This window comes from Petromyzon marinus, chromosome 18 (genome assembly GCF_048934315.1).
Source record: "Petromyzon marinus isolate PM22_M1 ecotype Great Lakes invasive population chromosome 18, UKy_Petmar_22M1.pri1.0, whole genome shotgun sequence".
Lineage (NCBI taxonomy): Eukaryota > Metazoa > Chordata > Hyperoartia > Petromyzontiformes > Petromyzontidae > Petromyzon > Petromyzon marinus.
The window spans coordinates 3743330-3767435 of NC_133684.1; the positions used below are offsets into that span (position 1 = coordinate 3743330).

At 47.3% G+C, this 24106-nt stretch overlaps 1 protein-coding gene across 1 annotated transcript in view; it reads right to left on the bottom strand.

Moving 5' to 3' along the window:
• Positions 1–5214: 5214 nt before the first annotated feature.
• The window catches only part of LOC116943581 (heart- and neural crest derivatives-expressed protein 2), a 54801-nt gene continuing 35909 nt past the window's right edge, over positions 5215–24106 (bottom strand). Inside the window, exon 4 of the transcript XR_012942172.1 lies at positions 5215–7765. The gene's annotated coding sequence lies outside the window, so the exon portion shown is untranslated. The remainder of the gene's footprint in view (positions 7766–24106) is intronic.

A 24106-nucleotide genomic window follows, 5' to 3' on the forward strand; every position in this document is an offset into this window, starting at 1 on the left:
AATATTGGGAAAAGCGTCTTTACCGATACCTGGTATTTGTGATTGTGTACACGCTAGTATGCATAGTATAGGTCATTGCTATCATGTATATTACCATTGATGTGTGCGTGTGTAAATGCAATGTACGCGCGAATGTTGCGTCAAACTGGGCAAAGGGAACATCATTCGTAACTTTAACCGCCAATGCAATGCGTTTCATCGCCATCGGGTTAAGTCGTTGGGCCATTTTTGCAGCGAAATTGTATAAACACCGCGGGGCTTTTGCAAAACAAACGAATGTCGTAAACATTTAAAGCGCTTGTCTCGCTGTGTGCACAAACAAAAAGGGAAGAAAAAAAGCGCCCAAACACAACCGTTGAATCGAATTGAAAAATGAATCTGTTTACGACCGGTAAACCACGACCGCACAAGCACATCGCGACCGTAAACTCCAACAGGCTCGTTTTGTCGTCGTCCTCGTCATCATCATCATCATCAGCAGAGCCATGGTCAATCCACTGCTAAGTGAAGACACAAACCGCTTGCTATTCTCGCGATCCTACGATGGAAGATCATCGTTGTTAAACTGATCCTGTGATGGAAGAACATCGTTGTTAAACTGATCCTGTGATGGAAGATCATCGTTGTTAAATTGATCCTGTGATGGAAGATCATCGTTGTTACACTGATCCTGTGATGGAAGATCATCGCTGTTAAACTGATCCTGTGATGGAAGATCATCGCTGTTAAACTGATGCTGTGATGAAGATCATCGCTGTTAAACTGATCCTGTGATGAAGATCATTGTTGTTAAACTGATCCTGTGATGGAAGATCATTGTTGTTAAACTGATCCTGTGATGAAGATCATCGCTGTTAAACTGATCCTGTGATAGAGGGACATCGTTGTTAAACTGATCCTGCGATGGAAGATCATCGCTGTTAAACTGATCCTGTGATGGAAGATCATCGTTGTTAAATTGATCCTGTGATGGAAGATCATCGCTGTTACACTGATTCTCTGATGAAGAACATCGTTGTTACACTGATCATGTGATGAAGAACATCGTTATTAAACTGATCCTGTGATGAAGATCATCGTTGTTAAACTGATCCTGTGATAGAAGGACATCGTTGTGAAACTGATCCTGTGATGGAAGATCATTGTTGTTAAACTGATCTTGTGATGGAAGATCATCGCTGTTAAACTTATCCTGTGATGAAGATCATCGTTGTTAAACTGATCCTGTGATGGAAGATCATTATTGTTACACTGATCCTGTGATGGAAGAACATCGTTGTTAAACTGATCCTGTGATGAAGATCATCGTTGTTAAACTGATCCTGTGATGGAAGAACATCGTTGTTAAACTGTTCCTATGATGAAAGAACATCGTTGTTAAACTGATTCTGTGATGGAAGATCATCGTTGTTAAACTGATCCTGTGATGGAAGATCATCGTTGTTACACTGATCCTGTGATGAAGAACATCGTTGTTAAACTGATCCTGTGATGAAGAACATCGTTGTTAAACTGATCCTGTGATGAAGATCATCGTTATTCTTAGCTCTTTCGGTAAAGTCACGTTGAAGGGAAAAAATAAAATAATAAATATATATAAACCGACACACCTGATGACGACCGTTTGTGTTATGGTCGAAACGTCGTGATAATTTTTATTGTTTTATATATACTTTATTATTTTATTGTTTCCCTTCAACGTGACTTTACCGAAAGAGCTAAGAATATGAATTACTGCAGTCACGAAAGCTTTAAATAAAAAAGATCATCGTTGTTAAGCTGATCCTATGATGGAAGATCATCGTTGTTACACTGATCCTGTGATGGAAGATCATCGCTGTTCAACTAATCCTGTGATGGAACATCCTTGCTGTTAAACTGATCCTGTGATGGAAGATCATCGTTGTTAAACTGATCCTGTGATGGAAGATCATCGTTGTTAAACTGATCCTGTGATGGAAGATCATCGCTGTTCAACTGATCCTGTGATGGAAGATCATCGCTGTTAAACTGATCCTGTGATGGAAGATCATCGCTGTTAAACTGATCCTGTGATGGAAGATCATCGTTGTTAAACTGATCCTGTGATGGAAGATCATCGCTGTTCAACTAATCCTGTGATGGAAGATCATTGTTGTTAAAGTGATCCTGTGATGTAAGATCATCGTTGTTAAACTGATCCTGCGATGGAAGATCATCGCTGTTAAACTGATCCTGTGATGGAAGATCATCGTTGTTACACTGATCCTGCGATGGAAGATCATCGCTGTTCAACTAATCCTGTGATGGAAGATCATCGTTGTTAAACTGATCCTGCGATGGAAGATCATCGCAGTTCAACTGATCCTGTGATGGAAGATCATCGCTGTTCAACTGATCCTGTGATGGAAGGTCATCGCTGTTCAACTGATCCTGTGATGGAAGGTCATCGTTGTTCAACTGATCCTGTGATGTAAGATCATCGCTGTTACACTGATCCTGTGATGGAAGATCATCGCTGTTAAACTGATCCTGTGATGGACGATCATCGCTATTACACTGATCCTGTGATGGAAGATCATCGCTGTTAAACTCGCGCGTGAAGTTTAACGCCAGCAATACGGAGATTGCAAAAGCGTGAGTATGTGGAGGTGTAAGCACACGCGGCTACCTTGTAAGCAATTAACAATTAAGAGCGGCACAGATTTAGGCAGTCATTACGACATGTGCTACGATAACACGAATGACCATTTCCACTACACGGAGATCATTCTAATAATCACCATCACTTTATCATTAAACGTTTGTACAGTTATAAGCAGGTATATATGTCACAGCGCACATACCTCTCGTCATACAATGAACGCATTCCCTCGACGGATGCAGCTAAGTCGATAAAAGCAAATGTTTTGCTTGGAGCAGAGTCTTCACGTTTTACCTACCTTCGTCGAACAGACAAACGTGCTCTGTAAATCTGTATTCACGCATAAACTCATCTTCAGCAGTCCTCATTAGCTGTCTCTCTCCCAGTCAGCCTTGCGTGCCATATTAATACAATCACGCATTTGCCATAAGTTTGAGAGACTCGAAAATCGAAGGTTGCAAGTTCAACCCCCAGTTGGGTAGTTGGACCAGCCCACCAATCCTTCATCCGGGGTCGATAAATTACCGACCACTTTGTTGGGAAGTTAACCACGGGATTGTCCCGTGAATCGACGATTCCACGTCACAAGAATGTGGAATCTCTGTAACTGCTTCGGGACTTTTTGATTTAAAGCTTTCGTGACTGCAGTAATTCATATTCTTAGCTATTTCGGTAAAGTCACGTTGAAGGGAAACAATAAAATAATAACATATATAATATATACTGTATTATTATAAAATAATAAAACATACAATATATTATTAATAATATATATTGTATTATTATAAAATAATAAATATATAATATATTGTTTTATTTTATTGTTTCCCTTCAACGTGACTTTATTTGATTATTTGATTGTCTCCCTTCAACGTGACTTTACCGAAAGAGCTAAGCATATGCTTCGGGACTGTAAAGCGGATATCAGCACCATTGGAACCTCCGTGTAAATGCTTACCCCGAGCTCTCATACTCTGATGGTGCAGTGTATTTGAGTTGTGTGCTTTTTGGCGTCATTTGGTCCAACACCATGTGAGACTGGGCTCTAAGAAAAGCTGTCTCGTGTGTGGACCAATCAATTTCAAGGACAGTGCATACGTTATCAGAGTTGTGTTTTTTGTTTGCATTCCGACCGCAGGTATTGTGGTCAATGCTAACATGACTCCTTGTAAAAAAAGGTGTTAGTTTTGTTGCCAGATAAAAGGGTAAAAAAAACAATTATCGGATCTCAGCACTTCTTCAGTGCTCATCTGAGCAAGGGAATCCCTTTGACTGATGAGAGAAAATAACATTTAATGTCAAAGAGACAACGTGTGTGCCACCAAATCCAATGCACATTTGATATCAATATACTCATTGCATCGACGTGTCTCTGTAAGATGTGACGCATTTTCGCTCGCACAATATGCAATCACCTGTTGATAAGAAAGGGATGATGGTCGGTATGAATCAGTAGGGTGTCTATACATTGATCAACGTGCCTTTGTCTTTAAACACACACACACATTTGTTGTTATAATGCTGTTGCGTTGGCTGTGATACACACGCTCTATGAATTAAAAAAAACACATTGGTCAATAACACCGTGGCCTTCAAAGACCACAAAGATAGAGTGGATTTAGACCATGACTAACAATAATCATAAAAAAAATGTCTTGTTACATCACGTTTAATCTGAGTTTTCATATCATACAATATTTTAACGCCATCGTTCCTAAGGTGTGTGCTTGGGATCGTTTTGGCATCATCGGTCGTGAGATGTTAATTACCTCGCCTGGTATATAGGAGGTCGTGGGTTTCCACCCCGAACCTGACGCCTGCTGTATATTTGGAGTTTGCGTGTATTTCTCCCCGTGGTCACGTGAATTTTTATCCCCTCCATATTTAAAATCATCATCACGTGTTTCGAGTATTTGGATGCCATCGATTTCCGCACGATGAGCCACTTCGTTGAGCTATCATTTGTAGCCAGATCGCTTCTGAAAAAAAATAACTATACAGCTCAGTTGGCCTTACCTGGTAAAATAGTTCATAGTTGTGTAGCTTACCATCCTCATGTGGTACGGAGATAGGGGGAGTAGGTGGGGGATATGGAGTCATCATCGTCCCCTTGGCTGCATCGCTTTGAATCCCCTTTAATGATGCGGCAGTTTCGCATGGCAGTGTTCGACGCGTTACATTTCAAACGGAGATCAGAACAGGCACGTGTGTAGAATGTAAGCACACTGGACATAACGTTGAAGACATGCGTTTACGCATACTGAACATTATGTTACGGCTTCGGTTTACTTAGACTTAAACATAATTGTAAATTAATTAACAGAGAATGCGTTCCCACAATCAAAGCGATTTCCACGTATTCGAGTAAAACTCCCGAAAAAGGCTAGGTACCCAAAACGTCGATTTTTTTCTATTTACTCGTTGACAATTAAAGAAAAACTTGTCGATTATATATTTATATATACTTGTTATGGACTATGGATAAATGCACATAACGACTTCCGTATAGTCACGAATAACTGTTGGGGCAAAATGACACAAACACGTACATCACACGCACGACGGTGAGGCTGAAGTAAACGAGACCAATGGAACGTCACGGCGTTCTACTCTGCGGCTTTATTCTGTGTGTGTTGACACATGCATGCACAACAAAACAAACGTGCATACGACAAACGGCGCGAATGAACAACTGCAGCGATTTCAATTTAACATTTTCATGCGAAGTATCATTTTGCATATCGCTGCATCACCACGAATTTGGAACAATATAGCTGCGTCAATTCACGTTCATGCTGCGTGGAATAACGCCAGAGTCAACGGTATAGTGCGAGGTGCATATAATACATTTCCCGTGATAAATGTTAATAGCATATGCGTTCATTGTGTGTGTGTGTGTGCGTGCATCACATCCCTTGGGGGAGCGGTGGTGTAGCGGTTAGTGCGCTGCGCTACGAGCCCGGCGACCCGAGTTCAATTCCCGCTCACGGGCAACACCAGCGGTGATTATCTGAACCGGTCATGGGCCTCCTCTAGGTCGACTCAGCCTCAAATGAGCACCTGGTGCGGTGCGTAAAAACATCGCCACTGGGAAGACAAAGGCGGCCGGGCGTGGTGCTGGTCACCCACCCCCTCGTGTGCCGTTCTGGCTATCGTAGGTGCTCGCTAACAGCACTCGCCCCAACAGTCAGTTCAGGCTACACGGGGGGTGTCTTTGCATTTCAGGGGGTTGTTTGACCATACTTCACCACGGGGGGTTAGTCAAGGGGGTTCAAGCGCCCCCTCGGGGCTGGCTGCGACATCGCTCGCCACTGACGTTAGCCGTGGCTGGGAATTAAATGGCAGGTCGGCAAGGGTTGATATGCGCGTTCGACGCACACGGATGCGTGGTTTCTCAAAATTCAAAACGGCATTTCATATCCCGGGTAGGACACGACCTGCATTGCCTGAGCGGGATGGTTTACAATTCGTTATCTCGTTTATATAGACCCCGCAGATACATTACACATTCAGCGCAAAGTGATTGATGGTGTTAGTAAAAAGGCTTATATGATACGCTTGTCATATTGCCATGTATTATATGTTGCCTGTCGGCCGACGATGTCTCATTGTGCCCACTAATAAGAATGTACAGCCCTTTGTCAATCCACCGCTGGATGAACCGTGGCGGTCATGGGGCTTGTTTGACCATACTTCACCACGCTGGTCTGTGCGGGTGAAGAATGGGGTGGTGGTGTGGAGGTGCAACACCTCGCTCAGATATCACCGACCCCCGTGTACCGTGCGTGCATTATTGCATATACCATTGCATATACCATTTCGACTAGTGCAAGTACCATGCACGCATGAGTAAAACTAAACATTGTACCGGGTAGACAAAGGCGGGCCGGGCGTGGTACAGGAAGAAATAGACCTCCCGTGCACCGTGCGGGTTTAGTAGGTGCTCGCTAACACCACTCGCTCCAACAGTGTCCACAGTTTACAGGGGGGGGGGGAGTGGTTGTCTCAGTCCTGCGTGTGCGTCTCAATAGTGACTCTATATAGTTGTTTGAAATATACCCATGGCTTGCTTGCATCTGCAGTGTCATTTATTGAGCAGTCGCATATTGTGTGTGCGTGTGCCCAATCCATTTTTGTATTTAAATCGAAATATCGTCTGCGGTATTTTAAAGATATACACGCCACAATTTTAAACAGAAAACATACTTTTCGAATAATTACAGAGCTCCACATCTGCAGTTGACTTTGGTTAGCTTCATAAAATAACAGTACGCTTTAAAATATAATACTTCTCGTAATACGTTTTGTTTATATTCGAGTGTTCACAAATGTGCGACTTCGTTCGTTCAATGTCAAAAAGGAAATGCAACGATACAAGATAAAGGCGCGGCCCTGCAACTGCTCGCTCACGCCACTGCTGGTGGAAGAGCCTCCACCCAGAGGGCGCCATAGAGTGCCATCTCGAAAGGGTGTTTGGCCTACTCTTCCACGAAGGCCAGACGCCTCCGGAAGCGGTGAAAGTACCGGCGCTATGACCCCCAGCTTATACCGCGGGACGGACGGGAGGCGGGATAACGATTTCAGAAACTCTGCCCAAAATTATTATTTATCCCAGACCGCCAACGACGAGATTCCCAATAATAGAGGCGCTGTTCATTGAGAAGAGACCTCAGGTAATCCAAAATGCCCAATTGTTTTTGCGCCATTAATCACGCAGCGGGCAGGCAATATACATCGGGGGCGGACTCTGCCGGCTATCTGCGCGTGCGTGCGTGTTTGGAGTATGTCGGGGGGTGTTTATCATTACGTGCAGCTGGGCGCCAAGTCGTCTGTAGGGCTTCGCGTTGTGTTTATACTCTGAGTCGAGGTCTGTTTTCTGAGATCTCTGGCTGTTAGGCTGTTATATGATGCAGTGCGCGCGGTTATGGTGCAACGGTCCCTTCGCTGACTTGAGCTTTGGGTCCATTGTCCTCTTGTTGTTGCTGCTGTTGCTGCTGCTGTTGTTGCTGCTGTACATTGCGCAGCCGTCCATCCCCTTTTGTCAATCCACTGCTGGATGAAGGCCTCCCCCACGCCGAGCAGGTCGCGGTTGGATGATGGTAGTGGTGGTGGTATCGGATCGTTGGACCGCACTTAACCACACTGCTCAGTGCGGACAGCGTTCACGCGTGATGTGGGGGGGGGGGGGGTAGAAGTGAACAAAGCAGAAGTCACGCACAACGAGTTCGATAAACGTTTGGAGATATCCGTCGGAGGGACGCAACTAGGTGTCACGGCAGATGATGTGTGCACTGCACAGCCATTGAAGTCGGACAGCAATCACTGTGGTGAGCTGCAGCAGCGGGCGAGTGAGTGTTGATGCTGTGTTGTTATCGTTGTCAATCCACTGCTGGATGATGGCCTCCCCAAAGACGCACGGGTCGTCCGAGGGGTTATTTGGACATACTTCACCAACGCTGGTCAGCGCGGCTTTGGTGTCTAATCAAGGGAGCCATAGAAGCGCTGTGAATATCACATCGATGGATTCTGATGCCCTCTGATTTCTGTTGACCGCCACGCAGCACACAGCTCGGCAGCTGCCTTTGAGAAGCTGCCGAGCGTGACGTCGTTCACCCTTCCAAATCGCTATCGAGGCTCAACCCTGCCTCGTTTCTGCGATATGCTCATCTTGGAGATATGGCGATTCGTGTCTGAGATCTCGCGAGATCAGGCGCAGGCAGGGTGATTTGGTCACAACAGTTGCACATGTGTGTCAGTCGCATTGGTAGTCGACACAGCCTAATGGTTACGCTAATTTCTGCCTGCCATCAACTCCTTGCCACGAAGATGATGGCCCCTTGCATAAAAAGGTGAATAATATAATTATTCTTGGTTCTTTCGGTAAAGTCACGTAGAAGGGAAACAATACAATCTTCTTGCTGTGGTTTTCTCACCTGATGATGATTGCTTGTGTTGCAGTCGAAACGTCGTGAGAATTGTATTGTTTTATATTTTTTATTATTTTATTGTTTCCCTTCTACGTGACTTTACCGAAAGAACCAAGAATATGAATCCCTGCAGTCACGAAAGCTTTAAATCAAAATAATATAATTGTTCAAAACCCTTAGTCGATCCTCCGAATGCCAGGGTCGGCTACGTACGGTGCGAAAGAAGTTCAACCTGCCGGAGGAAATCCTTCCCCGTGAGAGTTTGACAGTCGGTCTGCATATCTATCGCAATGCTCACTGTCGTACAAAACATGAACAAAAACCAAAGAATCACGGGCCCTATGGGCAGGGACAAACTAAAGTTCTGCATTTGATTAAAATATCGCGCTGAATCACCGAACACCATGCAATACGTGCCATCGGTGCACCGAGTAATTCGCCTCTCGTCGCGTGTGACGCTAGGCTGATGTGACGCGCACAAAGTCCGCATACCAATACACACATTGAGAGAAAGATCCACCGTATGGCCATATTTATATATTGTTGGAGCAAGTGCTGTTATCCAGTACCCCATTAAGCACGGTGGTTTACATTCATACATGCATCCACTTATATGCACAAAGACAAAGATCCCCCGTATAGCCTTAACAGACTGTTGGGGAAAGTGCTGTTAGCGAGCACCTATGAAGGCCAGAAAGGCACACGAGGGGGTGGGTGGCCAACACCACGCCCGGCCGCCTTTGTCTCCCCAGTGGCGATGTTTACTACACACCGCACCAGGTACTCATTTGAGGCTGAGGCGACCTCGGTGAGGCCCAGGAGTGGTTCAGATAATCGTCACAAGTGTTGGCCGTGAGCGGGAAGCGAACTCGGGTCGCTGGGTTCGTAGCGCAGCGTAGCGCTAAACCACTACACTACCGCTCCGCCCACGCACGCACTGATACACTCATACACTGATACACTCATACACTCATACACTGATACACTCATACACTCATACACTGATACACTCATACACTGATACACTCATACACTCATACACTGATACACTCATACACTCATACACTGATACACTCATACACTGATACACTCATACACTCATACACTTATAAACTCATACACTCATACACTGATACACTCATACACTGATACACTCATACTCTCACATCCACACAGTATAGTCGTGGCGAACCCACCAATCAACACCAACACTCATGCACTTGTATACTTCTTGGATGGATACTTCCAATTTGCGTAGATGCATGCGAGTGAATTCATTTAAGGTGTCGTACTCGTGCAGGCAGTAAGTAGATCATGTTGTGAGTATCTCTAAATATTACCAGAACAATTTAAGGCCACATGCCACCGGTTTAATAACCAGACATAGTAAAAAAATAAACACCAGAAGTGGTCGAGCGAAATTTAATATTTTTTTCTTTACGACTAAGTTCAGGGGCTTATGTCCAACAATGCCAACGCAGCCGGTGATTTTGGAAAAGTGTAACGTCCTGGATATGATTCTACCTACGTGACTTTACCGAAAGAACCAAAGAGTATGGATTCCTGCAGTCACGAAAGCTTCAAATCAAGATTGAACCGCCTCTACGGGGAGAGTTTCCACACATCCTGAAGACGGGGCGCTTGTGTTGCGTTCGAAACGTCGTGATTAATTTTATTTTATTTCTACCTACGTGACTTTACCGAAAGAACAAAAGAGTATGGAGTCCTGGATATGCCTTGGCCGAAACAAAGTGACTGCCCGGTATTAACTCCGCATTTTAACTCCGCATAATGTTGTACAGCCCTTTGACAGTCCGCTGTTGGTCTGACGGCCTCTCCACTCCTTGCGTTTCAGTCATGCCTGTGGGGGGGCGGGGGTGGGCCGGGAATTGACCATACTTCACCACGCTGGTCGGTGCGGGTCGGCGCAGAACGGCACGCGCCGAGGCACTCAAGAACCGGTTCGGATATCACTCGCCACTGACGTTAGCCGTTCACGGCGCGATGCGCCAATCACCGCGCCACCACTCCAACGCACCGAGGGCATAACCCACGCGAGGCATTGTGATGCTGGTCGTGAAATGCGCGTGGGCTCTGTGTACGCGTCGCTTGGTCCATTGCACATTGCATAACCTTTAAGTCAACGGTATTCGTGTTGTGGCCGAAACGTCGTGAGAATTTTATTGTGTTATTTTATTTTATTAATTTATTATTTCATTCTCATTCTACGTGACTTTACCGAAAGAACCACGGAAGGTATTCGTGCACTCGCTGTGCGTGATCAATGCGGACGACGAATCCGTGTTTGTTCCATAAATCCGCGAGTGTCCGTGGCTGCGCACGCATGTGGCCCGGCACTTTGGAAGTAAGGGTTGGTGGATCAAGTCGAGATTTGTGAGGGGAGTATCGCAAAAAACCGGCCGGGTTGCGAAATGGAAGGACAGCAAATGATGGTGTGGATCCTGTAGTATAGGTATTTAGCACGGTACTTTAATCGTTTCAGGAACTACTCGAAATCTGTGCAGAAAAGGAGCTTCATCGGTCATCGGATTCCTCCAGTATAAATAATAATTCTGATTCTGACTATAGTATGGCCATGTCCTCATATACGAGTGAAAGGAATTAACCTACGAGCCGTGATCCAGCACTTTGTTTTAAGAGTTGGGTGGATCACGTAGAGATTGGTGAATATTCCTAAAGCCGTTGGGCTACGAGATGAAAGGAGTGCAAAGGAGTAGCGAACTCGTCTGTGTGGTCCTCTTTGCGTCACCACCTCCAGTTGTGAGCGGGGTCTTCTCCGGGTGCTCCGTTTGAATATATTATCATACCGAGCAAATCACGAACTGATACAAATTAAATTATGGCCAAAACATGACAATTCGGGATTCTCCTGCAAGAAAGTCTTGAGACTCAGTGCGCCCTTTCTGAATCACTACACAAGAGTCATGTTACATTGTGTTAAATATATACAGCTATTGTACACAATCACGCACCGTACAGCATACCCTGCATTCCAAATGAACGTGTGTAATGTTTTAACCAACAGATGCATATAAATGATTTATCATTGTAATGGATACATTCTAAACTAATTTATCACTTTTAAATAACTCTTCTTGAGTCGTCCCTGTTTCGAAAAATCGATTTTACTCTAACAATGTTTTTTTTATTTGTTATATCGCATAAATATAAATGTGTCGTTAAACCCGCCACCACCCGACACAGCCAATTATTAAGGTTTGTCACGTAAACAGAACATGTCAATTCGTTGCTAGTACATCACACCGGTGTGTTGGAGAGTAAACCCACAACATTTATAATTCGAGTACGACGTTTCGCCAGTAATTACCACTCGCATCATCAGTCGATAGACATTTGCGTGACAGAGAGTCTTGAGACTCAGACTCATATGAAGGAGGAGGGCCGTACTATAGTCACGTTCTGTTTACGTGACAACCCTTACTAATTGGCTGTGTCGGGTGTTGGCGGGTTTTAACGACACATTAATATTTACGCGATCTAACTAAAAAAACCCCCTCTATTATGGATAATATTGGTCGCGAAAGCCTACTACGAGTGAAATGCTTTTTTTTTCGAATTATTCACAGAGCGGCAGTCGCTCCCTCTCCTCTGTTGCTCCCTTGGCTGCAGATCTCCCTCCAGCCGTCCGTGATGTCGACTCCCCTTGCGACCGTCCAAGTCCAAGTCATTGCGTTTCACCTCGCCCTGTAAACTGACCGACTGACTGACTGTCTCCCTCTCTCTCTGCATAATGCACACGCTCGTCACTAGCAGCAGCGTCAATGAAGTGGGGGTCGCAGTTTGGGAACAAAATGAGTGTAAACCTAGGAGGTGGATTGGCGCTGGAAGGCTGCGCGGTGTTCACCAGAAGCGTAACCCTGCATGTAACGAGGCCCAGTATGACGTCTAAGCTCTTAGCCTTATTAATTGTTAACTGCAGCAGGGGCTCGCGTCCGCGTGCGTGTTTAATGGTAACGACGAACTTGGCGACCCGAGTTCAATTCCGACACCCGTGGCGATTATCTGAAGCGGTCGTGGGCCTCCCCTAGGTCGACTCAGCCTCAATCGAGTACCTGGTGCGGTGTGTAGTAAACATCGCCACTAGGGAGACAAAGGCGGCCGAGTGTGGTTGTGGTCACCCACCCCCTCGTGTGCCGTGCAGGCCTTCATAGGCGCTAGCTAACAGCACTTTGCCCCTACAGTCTGTTAAGGCAGTGCGGCAGATCTCTGTGTATTAGCGGGCTACATTTTGGTTGAGCACATTAAACATAATGACAATGCAGGGTGTTTCATGGACATATCGTTCCTGATTTTTTTTTAATACAACTACAATTCAGGCAATACGTTTGGGCTGCGTGGCTGATATGTTGCCAATATCCTCCTTGTATAGGGGGACTGAATTGTTCGTACCGCGTGGTGTGCCGTGGGTTCCCTTCCTGGAGAAGCCGCCCCTACACCACACATACATACACACAAGAAGGAGCAAAACCACGCGTCCTGTTGTATGCGACGTTCTGCAGAGTAAAACCCCGGTTAGCCGGAATCATAGGTTGATGGCCCGGCTCCTGCTATCTGGCCAACCGCGATTTCAACAACACTATATCTACTCATACTCTTTGGGTATGAATTCCTGCAGTCACGAAAGCTTTAAGTCAATATTTAACACTTTATCTACAATAAGAGCACTTTTTCTATAACAATAACACTATATATAAAACCACTATTCACGTGCGTACATGTATATATACACACACGCATATACTATACAGAATCCATAATACAGGTTTTTTGGGGGGGGAGAGGGGTTAGATCACGTAAATATATAAATGTGTCGTTAAACCCGCCACCACCCGACACAGCCAATTAGTAAGGTTTGTCACGTAAACAGAACGTACGCTATATTTTTCACCTGATGACGATTGCTTGTGTTGCGATCGAAACGTCGTGATATTGGTATTATTTTTTTCTTATTTTTATTATGTGTTCTATCTTCGTGGCTTTACCGAAAGACCCAAAGAATAAGCAGATGCCAATTCGTTACTAGGACAGCACACCGGTGTGTTGGAGAGCCAATCCATTTTATATATTTACGCGATCTAACCCAACAAAAAAAACCCTATCATGGATAATATTGGTCGCGAAAACCTACTAGGTGTTTAACTGACTATACAGAATTATGATACAGTAAATGTGGATATGTAATCCATACATTGGGTGCGTGTAGTGTACGATCGTGTTAAGCGTACATTCCAAACAACATTTGTTAGTTTCTAATCCAGCCTTCATGCCCTTGTTAACAATTCACACGCGTACTATATTTGATGACGGTACTGTGTATGTACGTATATGCGATTTAATGTGTTATATACATAGCCGACCAAAGTTGTCCGATGATGATTGTATTTTATCAAAAGTTGGCGAAGACTCGGATTCTTATTTTAAAACTGTCATTTTATGATCGTTTTTTTTCTTAACAAAGCACTACAGCAGTACTAACCTGCTCACCGGCTTACAAATGTCAACATCGCTCTCGCTCTATATATGCGCAGTTTATATCCCACGTCTAACTCGACCTAAAGAAGCTAACGGGGAGTTGAACCAGGGTGGAACTTGGTGGGTGACTACGAGCAGGGTTTGCGGGGTGTTGTTGCTGTGGGGCCAGTGGGTGCGCAGTGGTAGGCGCGCTGCGCTACCAACCAAGGCCACCCGAGTTCGATTCCCGCTCACGGCCAACAATCAGTGACGGATATCTGAACCGGTTCGACTCAGCCTGAAATGAGGTGCTGGTGCGGTGCGTAAACATCGCCACTGGGGAGACAAAGGCGGCCGGGCGTGATTGCTGGGCGCCCACCTCCTTCGCGTCCCTTTCCGGCCTCAATCGTTGCTACTCGCTAACAGCACTTGCCCCAACAGTCCGTTAAGGCTATGCGTGGGCTCTTTGCCTTTATCTTAGGTGTGGCCAGGAGATGGCAGGGTTGAGTGTAACACTCCCTCGTTCGCCTGGCTAAAACTCTCATTAGCAGTTGTCAGGCAAACATATCCAGGCAGCAGCCCCGATGAGCCTCTTCTGGTGTAAAAATAATCTTGCACTGGTGTGTACATTCATCACGGGACCTGGTGGAGTGGAGGGTGGCAGCCTTCACGGGGCCCACTCTGTCGAGTGAGAAAATCACGGAGCAGCGACCCAACATCATTCATCGATCTCCCAGTCTCCAGAGCAGCAACAACAACAACACACACACGTGACCTGTTTTCATCCAGCAGTGGATTGATCATAGCTGATAAGGATGATGATGATAACGTTTACGAATATTCTGTAGTAGGCCGTGAGCAATTAATTACTCGCGTGCAAAAGTGCATAAATGTATACACGCAGAAAGACAAACATCCCCCGTATAGCCTTGAACAGACTGTTGGGGCAAGTGCTCTTAGCGAGTAGCACCTATGAAGGCCGGCACGGCTATACGACGGGGATAGATGGCCAACACCACGCCCGACCGACTTTGTCCCCCGAGCGGCAATGTTTACACACCGCACCAGGTACTCGTTTGAGGCTGAGTCGACCTAGGGGTGGCCCACGACCGATTCAGATAATCGTCATATTGGTATTATTTTGTTAGCCGTGAGCGGGAATCGAACCCGTGTTCGCCTGGTTCGTAAGTGCGGCGGACTAACCGCTACACAGGCACACACACGCGCGCACCTCGGCAGGGACATCCGTGATAATAATTCACACGCTGCCATTTAGCGCGACGTCTGATTATTGTTGTCCGAGTTTTCCCAACAACAACAACAAAGGAGTCACTTCGTGAAGGCGGCCCTGGCCCACGCACAGACTCGCTACGTGGCCACGCCACGCTCCGCTGGCGTCTGCCGTAGACACACAGCCAATTGCAAGGAGAGGCGACGATTGCGTCCTTCTCATCCAACGACGCTTGCAAGCCCCGCGGCGTCAATTGACGGCGAAGTACGTGTACGGGGTATACGGGCAGTCCTCGGGTTACGAAGCCTAATTCGTTCCCGAGACCCGTTCGTAAGTCGAACGGTCCGTAAGTCGAGAGTAGTGCTTAGCGTAAGGATGATGCCACGAACGTCAACTCGGCGCAAAGGCAAAACATGTCGCGGAGAAGAAAGATGTGACTTGTTTTAGTTACGTGGCGAGATGTTAACTACCTCGCCTGGTTTACAGGAGGTCGTGGGTTCGATCTCGACCCTGACGACGCCTGCTGCTGCTGTATATTTGGAGTTTTGCGTGTCTCTCTCTCATCATCACGGTGGCTAGGAGATGTTAACTACCTCGCCTGGTTTACAGGAGGTCGTGGGTTCGATCTAGACCCTGACGACGCCTGCTGCTGCTGTATATTTGGAGTTTTGCGTGTCTCTCTCTCATCATCATCACGGTGGCTAGATGTTAACTACCTCGCCTGGTTTACAGGAGGTCGTGGGTTCGATCTCGACCCTGATGACGCCTGCTGCTCCTGTTTATTTGGAGTTTTGCGTGTCTCTCTCCGCGTGCTCCGGGTCCTCTGGTTTTCCCTCCACATTTAGAAAAATGCGTTTAAAGTATTTGGCTGCTAATAATAACCACGTGATAAGCCACTTCGTTGAGCTATCATCTGTGACTGGATCGCTTCTGAAAAAGAGAGCTCAATAGCTCAATGGTCCTTACCTGGTAAAACAAAAAGTTTATAGTTTTATTCATACGGAAAACCCGCACTGGGATGTTATGCTCGTTACATTGTTTTGTTATCAATGTTTTGTTTGTGCGATAATTTCGCGGACACGACCCCAAATGCACACGAGGGTAGAACCCTGTACATCGCCGCACAGAACCGTTCACGAACCATCTTCCCAGTAAACACGCAACGTTGGGGCAACGTCGGCCTGTAGTTGAAACCGTTGGACGAACGTTGAGCCAACGTTCGCCCCACGTTACATGCTTTACTCGGCAGCCACGTCGCATTCCTGCGAGTTTGGGAGTTTCACAAAGATGCGTGTTGCACGAAGCCTCGATTTCCAACATTCTGGATCACATGCGTGTCCGTTTGAATCATCGCGGATGATAATAATGATGATGATGATCACCATCGTTATAATCATCGTCACCATTGCACTCAGTGCCACCACAGACACAATCACAATCCTCACGATTAAAATCACCATCCATCACCATCACAGTGCCACCGCCGATCACCACGAGAATACACCACCATGCATTATCACCACTACCACCGCCGAATTACAGCAAATGCACCCAACCATTTATAGCAAGTAGTCCTCCTGGTGAATAGCACGAACTAAGACAAACGAGAATGTAGCAGCACCACGCTTGGCTGCCTTCGTTTGCCCAGTGTTGGTAGTTGCTCGCCACACCAGGTACTCATTTAAGGCTGGAATTATGATGCGTCATTCTTGTGTGTTGCGGACAATGATGAATAGGGTCTGTTTTCTCTCTCTATTGATTTTTTTTAGCGGGTAAGCAGACATTCGTGTATCAATTGAGAGTGAGTCGACCTAGGTATGGGAGAGGTTCAGGATAATCGAACTCATGCGGTGAGTGTAAGTCGTGCGCTCCACCACTTCTCTACCGCTCCCAACACCTCCGATTAGCACGGGCGGCTACGCACGGTGCGAAACAAAGTTCAACACACACAAAGACAAAGATCCCCCGTGTAGCCTTGAAAGACTGTAGGGGCAAGTGCTGTTAGCGAGCACCGATGAAGGCCGGAACGTTACGAGAGGGGGTCGGTGGCCAGCACCACGCCCGACCGCCTTTGTCTCCCCAGTGGCGATGTTTACACACCGCACCAGGTACTCAGGCCCAGGACCGATTCCGATAACCGTCACCGGTGTTGGCCGTGAGCGGGAATCGAACCCGGGTCGCGGGGTTCACAGCGCAGCGTAGCGCTAACCACTGCACCACCGCTCCCCATCACCATCGCCACCAGTACCGCGCCAATGATTATTTTGCGGTAGTTTTGGTTTAAAGGGGGTGGGGGTGGGGGGCGATCCCATTGCGGCTGAACAACGTCTGAACGCGGGGTCATCTGGTTTAGGCTGGGGCTCAGGGAAGGGCACTGTGGTAATTAAGTAATTGCGGGTAATTCCGCAAATGTGAGCCACGGCACCGGCCTGCCCGCAGACTTATAAATGGATATACGCGTGGGGTGCGTTTGTCGGTGTACGTGCATATATACTTGTGTGTGCGTGTGTGCATACTGGGTGCTCGCTAACATCACTTGCCCCAACCGTCTGTCAAGGCTATACGGGGGTTATTTGCCTTGCTTCGTGTGTACTTGCATGTGTGTGGGGAGCGGTAGTGTAGCGGGTAGCGCGCTGCGCTGTGAACCCGGCCAAAGATCCCCCGTGTAGCCTTAACAGACTGTAGGGGCAAGTGCTGTTAGCAAGTCGCACCAATAAAGGCCGGCACGGCACACGAGGCGGCGGGTGGCCAGCACCACGCCCGACCGCCTCTTGCTTACCCCCGTGGCGATGTTTACACACTGCACAAGGTACTCATTTGAGACTGAGTCGACCTAGGAGAGGCCCAGGACCGGTTCAGACAATCGTCACTTATATTGGCCGTGAGCGGGAATCGAACTTGCGTCGCCAGGTTCGCTAGCCGCTACCGCTCCCCACTCAAACAGGTACATCACAAATCACAATCACGTAAACTGAACACAGCAGCGGTATTATGCAAGAGTTCCTGGAGAAATGGTGTGTGGAGAAATATGTCGGTCCCATGGCCTTTAATGCGCCTATGCCGTGTTCTCACACTGTCGACGATGGACTGACGATTCTCAAGCTATCTATCAGGACTACACTCCTCTCGCATATGATTTTTTTTCACCACACGCTGATGATGATCACTGCGCTGATTATGTAATTGACTGGAACAAACAAAAAGCATCAGTAAGACGCAAGCCAAAATAACAAACATCTCATTTGCAAATAAAACTCCATGTAGTGTGACTATGTTATTTTTTTCTATACAGTGAACAAATTATTTGGTGATGCTGCTGCGTTAACAGTGGTGAGCGAGCACTGACAACAATAACGGGCCTTAAAACATTAAAATAAAATATGTGACGTTTCAGGCATATGACCTTTTTCCACAGCACATAGCGAAGTCTATTCTTCCTCTCTGACTTCTTCTGTATGTGCTGTGAAGAAGGAACAGTGACCGAAACATCGACTATTGTTTGTTTAATATTGCGGTTGTAATAATAGGGGTTTCCCCCATTTTTTCTGGCAATAAAACTGAAACCTTTTTACAAGGATTCATGTCTGCACGTCTGGGTCGAGGCTCAAGAGAAAGCCGTCCCTTGGTGTGGACCAATCAGTTTCAAGGACAATGCATATATTATCATAGTATGTTTTTTGTTTGCATTTTGACTGCAGGTATTGTGCTTAATGCAGACATGAATCCTTGTAAAAAGGTTTCAGTTTTTTTTGCCAGAAAAAAAGGGAAAAACCCTATTATGACATTTTGGTACTGGCAAAGGAGGTCTAATGATGATATTGCGGGTGTGTGTTTTTATTATTATTATTTGTGCTTATGCACCACTGCCAACTTAATATGTAAATGTCGTGAATTTACTCTTCAACACACCGGTGGGCTGAAGTAGTAAACTAACTGGCACGCGTTGTTTACGTGACAAACCTTACTGGCTGGGTCGGGTGGTGGAGGGTTACGACGCAACATTTGTACTTACGTGATCTAACCCAACAAACCTTTACTATGAAGCGATTTCTCATTGCAAATGACAATTTGCTGGAACTCAAAGACGATGTCTTCTCCTGCTCGACGGCTCTGGGCCCCGATGTGGCGTGCCACATCCCCTTAATCCGCCCGCCCATTTATGAGCCCACGAATTTGTCCTCGCGTCAATGAAATTGCGTTGCTTATTTCCGTTTTAATAAACGGCGTTGACCCGTGTTTATGTAGCGCCGACGCGGCGAGGTATTAAACGCGAAATTGCGCCTGGGAGGTTTTTGTAAGAACAAATTGCCATGCCCTGTTTAGCCCCAGGCAAATCTCACGCCGGGCACGGGGCAATGAGGCTAGCCTATAATAGCGGGCATGTGGCGGTGCGGCTGCTGACAGAGCATGTGTGGGCTCCTGTGTGAGTCTGTGTGTGTGTGTTAATGATTGCGTGTGTGTGTGTGTGCGTTAGCGTATCGGGAGCGATAGGGTAGCGGGTAGCGCGCTGCGCTACGCACCAGTGAAGATTTTTTTAACCGGTTCTGGGCCTCCCCTGGGTCGACTAAGCCTCAAAGGAGTACCTGGTGCGGTGTGTAAAAATCACCGCTCGGGATACAAAGGCGGCCGGGAGTGGTTCTGGCCACCCACCCCCTCGTGTGCCGTTGCCCGCCTTCATAGGTGCTGCTCGCTAACAGCACTTGCCCCCAACACTCTGTTAAGGCTACAGGGATGATCTTGGTCTTGTGTGCACATGTGTCTGCTTGTGTGTGGATGCGTGTGCACACGCATGTGAGTATGCCATCATGTTCATGTGTACATGTTCATGTTCACGTTAACACACGTGTATATTTGTAAACGCGCGTGGCCTTTCCGGCCTTCACAATACGTGCTCGCAAACAGCTCTCGCCCCCCCCTCCCCGGCCCACACAAGCCCGTCTGTGTGCGGGCTACACGGGGGACCTTTGCCTTTGCGTGTGACCGCACGCGCACGCGTTATGTGGACAGGGCAAGACGGGCAGGCAGACAGCCAGCAGGGCCGCGCGCGCGCGTGTGTCTGTGCATGCGCGTGCGTGCGCTGTATTATAAAAGAGAGAGAGAGAGAGGGAGAACTGCTACTGTGCTCGGTCAAAGGATGCCGGGGAGAAAGAGTTTGCCGGGTTCGCGCGGGGGTCGGCCGGGTTATCGGAGAGCGCCATCGGAAGTCCTCGACCGGGGCCCCCGCGGTTCTCCTCTGACGCCGCTCTGACACGCAGAATGAATGGCCCTCATTAGGACAGGGCGCGTCTGTGCAGTGTCACGTCTGTGCTTCTCTCCATTTACACTTCATCCACTCAAATGCAGGGGCAGTGAAGACGGGGAGGCCGCTGCGGCGTTGGTGGGGTGGGGTGGAATGCCGCCGTGACGCAACGGATTTGAGCGTCGCTGGATTTGCGATGCCACCAGATCGGGTCGATCTCCGGGGATGGCAGTGTGAAACAATAGGAGAGGTTTCTCGATCACCCCCTTCACCACCTTTCTAACCCGCCCGTATGTATATGTTGTTGTTGTTGTTCCTCGTCAGCTCCTACCGCCTACATCCCACCGACTCTCCGTCCAAATGTGTTAGTGGTGTGGTGGTGGTGAAGAGAGTGGTGTGAGTGGTGTGGTGAAAGTGGTGTGGTGGTGAAGAGAGTGGTGTGGTGGTGAAGAGAGTGGTGTGGTGAGAGTGGTGTGGTGTTGAAGAGAGTGGTGTGTTGGGGAAGAGATGGGTGTGGTGCGAGTGGTGTGGTGAGAGTGGTGTGGTGGTGAAGAGAGTGGGGTGGTGGTGAAGAGAGTGGTGTGGTGAGAGTGTTGTGGTGAGAGTGGTGTGGTGAGAGTGGTGTGGTGGTGAAGAGAGTGGTGTGGTGAGAGTAGTGTGGTGAGAGTGGTGTGGTGAGAGTGGTGTGGTGGAGAACAGAGTGGTGTGGTGAGAGTTCTGTGGTGAGAGTGGTGAGAGTAGTGTGGTGAGGAACAAAGTGGTGTGGTGAGAGTGGTGTGATGAGAGTGGTGTGGTGAGAGTGGTGTGGTGAGAGTGGTGAGAGTAATGTGGTGGGAAAGAGAGTGGTGTGGTGAGAGTGGTGTGGTGAGAGTGGTGTGGTGGTGAGAGTGGTGTGGTGAGAGTGGTGTGGTGGTGAAAGTGGTGTGGGTAGAGTGGTGTGGTGAGAGTGTTGTGGTGAGAGTGGTGAGAGTGGTGTGGTGAGAGTGGTGTGGTGAGAGTGCTGTGGTGAGAGTGGTGAGAGTAGTGTGGTGAGGGACAAAGTGGTGTGGTGAGAGTGGTGTGGTGAGAGTGGTGTGGTGAGAGTGGTGTGGTGAGAGTGGTGTGGTGGTGAGAGTGGTGTGGTGAGAGTGGTGTGGTGGTGAGAGTGGTGTGGGTAGAGTGGTGTGGTGAGAGTGGTGTGGTGGTGAGAGTGGTGTGGTGGTGAGTGTGGTGTGGTGAGAGTGGTGTGGTGGGGAACAGAGTGGTGTGGTGAGAGTGGTGTGTTGGTGAGAGTGGTGTGGTGAGAGTGGTGTGGTGGTGAAGTGAGTGGTGAGAGTAGTGTGATGAGAGTGGTGTGGTGAGAGTGGTGTGGTGGTGAGAGTGGTGTGGTGGTGAGAGTGGTGTGGTGAGAGTGGTGTAGTGAGAGTGGTGTGTTGGTGAGAGTGGTGTGGTGAAAGTGGTGTGGTGGTGAAGTGAGTGGTGAGAGTGGTGTGATGAGAGTGGTGTGGTGAGAGTGGTGTGGTGGTGAAGTGAGTGGTGAGAGTGGTGTGATGAGAGTGGTGTGGTGAGAATGGTGTGGTGGTGAGAGTGGTGTGGTGAGAGTGGTGTGGTGGTGAGAGTGGTGTGGTGAGAGTGGTGTGGTGGTGAGAGTTGGGTGGTGAGAGTGGTGTGGTGGTGAAGTGAGTGGTGAGAGTGGTGTGGTGAGAGTGGTGTGGTGAGAGTGGTGTGATGAGAGTGGTGTGGTGAGAGTGGTGCGGTGGTGTGAGTGGTGTGGTGGTGAGAGTGGTGTGGTAAGAGTGGTGTGGTTCCCGTCTCCTCCACGGCCTCCGTCCAGGCGAGTGCGGACCGAGTTGGCCCAAACTATACCTCTGCGGTGGGAACCCTCATCGTCGATGGCAATCGCGTACGCGATGCCTCCTATAAACTTCTACATGCGTTAGGAATCTTCTGAAGAAAAAAAAAGCGGCTTGCGATAGAGAACAGAGACATTCCTGTTACTACTGCTACAGTATTATGTTTAAAGGCTGCGTGCGGCAAATGCCATTGTTGCACTGGATAGATATATATATACACTCTGCGCCTTCACCAGCACGTGGTGAAGTATGGTCAAAGTAACTGCCCAGGACCCGTATACAGGGTGGGGGATTCCTTCATCCAGCAGTGGATTGACCGTACTATGCCATGATTACATCTAACATAAATTATATTTTGACATTGCAAGGAACCTGTATTGGCGTGTGTTCTCTTTCTGTCTCGAAATTCAATTCAATGCGCGCGATCCATCCATCCGTGCACACTCGTAAGCTTGCTGTTCCTTTTCCTTCGCGTGGCAGTGAGAGATGGTGACGGCTTAAGGAGGCCACAATTCAGCAGTGGATCGATGAAGGCTGTTCGTGATGTAGGTGTATGTATATGTATCACCATTCGTTTAATTTTCTACGGTGAGAACATCGGATCGGTCGATTTTATTCGAACGGGCACAGCAACAGTGTTGAACGGCGATGAACAGACACCCAATGCATTTGTAGTTAAGATATTCTGGTTAAAATTGTAATTGTAACTCCGAAAACAAAAATCTCTTGGTCCAGGGATCTTTGACAAGTGGTTACATCTTCATTTATGAAGAATAAAAAAACGTACTTTAAAGTTACTCAGACGCACCATCGTAGGAATCAAGCGACGTCTGTGAAACTACTGGACATCTTTGAAAAGAGCTCTATAACTCATCGGATTCCTTCACTATAAATTAAATATTCTTAGCTCTTTCGGTAAAGTCACGTTGAAGGGAAACAATAAAATAATAAAATATATAAAACAATAAAATTAAATATTCTGATTCTGTAATGTTGACTTTACTCTTGTGCGCTCCAACCTAAAGTCGATGCAGTGACGCCACTGATGCGAGACTGTGTATGTATGTACAATGAGGGGAAAAAAGTATTTGATCCCCTGCTGATTTTGTACGTTTTCCCACTGACAAAGAAATTATCTGTCTATAATTTTAATGGTAGGTTTATTTGAACATTGAGAGACAGAATAACAACAAAAAAATCCAGAAAAACGCATGTCAAAATGTTATAAATTAATTTGCATTTTAACGAGGGAAATAAGTATTTGACCCCTCCTCAAAACATGACTTAGTACTTGGTGACAAATCCCTTGTTGGCAATCAAAGAGGTCAGACGTTTCTTGTAGTTGGCCACCAGGTTTGCACACATCTCAGGAGGGATTTTGTCCCATTCCTCTTTGCAGATCTTCTCCAAGTCATTAAGGTTTTGAGGCTGACGTTTGGCAACTCGAATCTTCAGCTCCCTCCACAGATTTTCTATGGGATTAAGGTCTGGAGACTTGCTAGGCCACTCCAGGACCTTAATGTGCTTCTTCTTGAGCCACTCCTTTGTTGCCTTGGCCGTGTGTTTTGGGTCATTGTCATGCTGGAATACCCATCCACGACCCATTTTCAATGCCCTGGCTGAGGAAAGGAGGTTCTCACCCAAGATTTTACAGTACATGGCCCCGTCCATCGTCCCTTTGATGCGGTGAAGTTGTCCTGTCACCTTAGCAGAAAAACACCCTCAAAGCATAATGTTTCCACCTCCATGTTTGACGGTGGG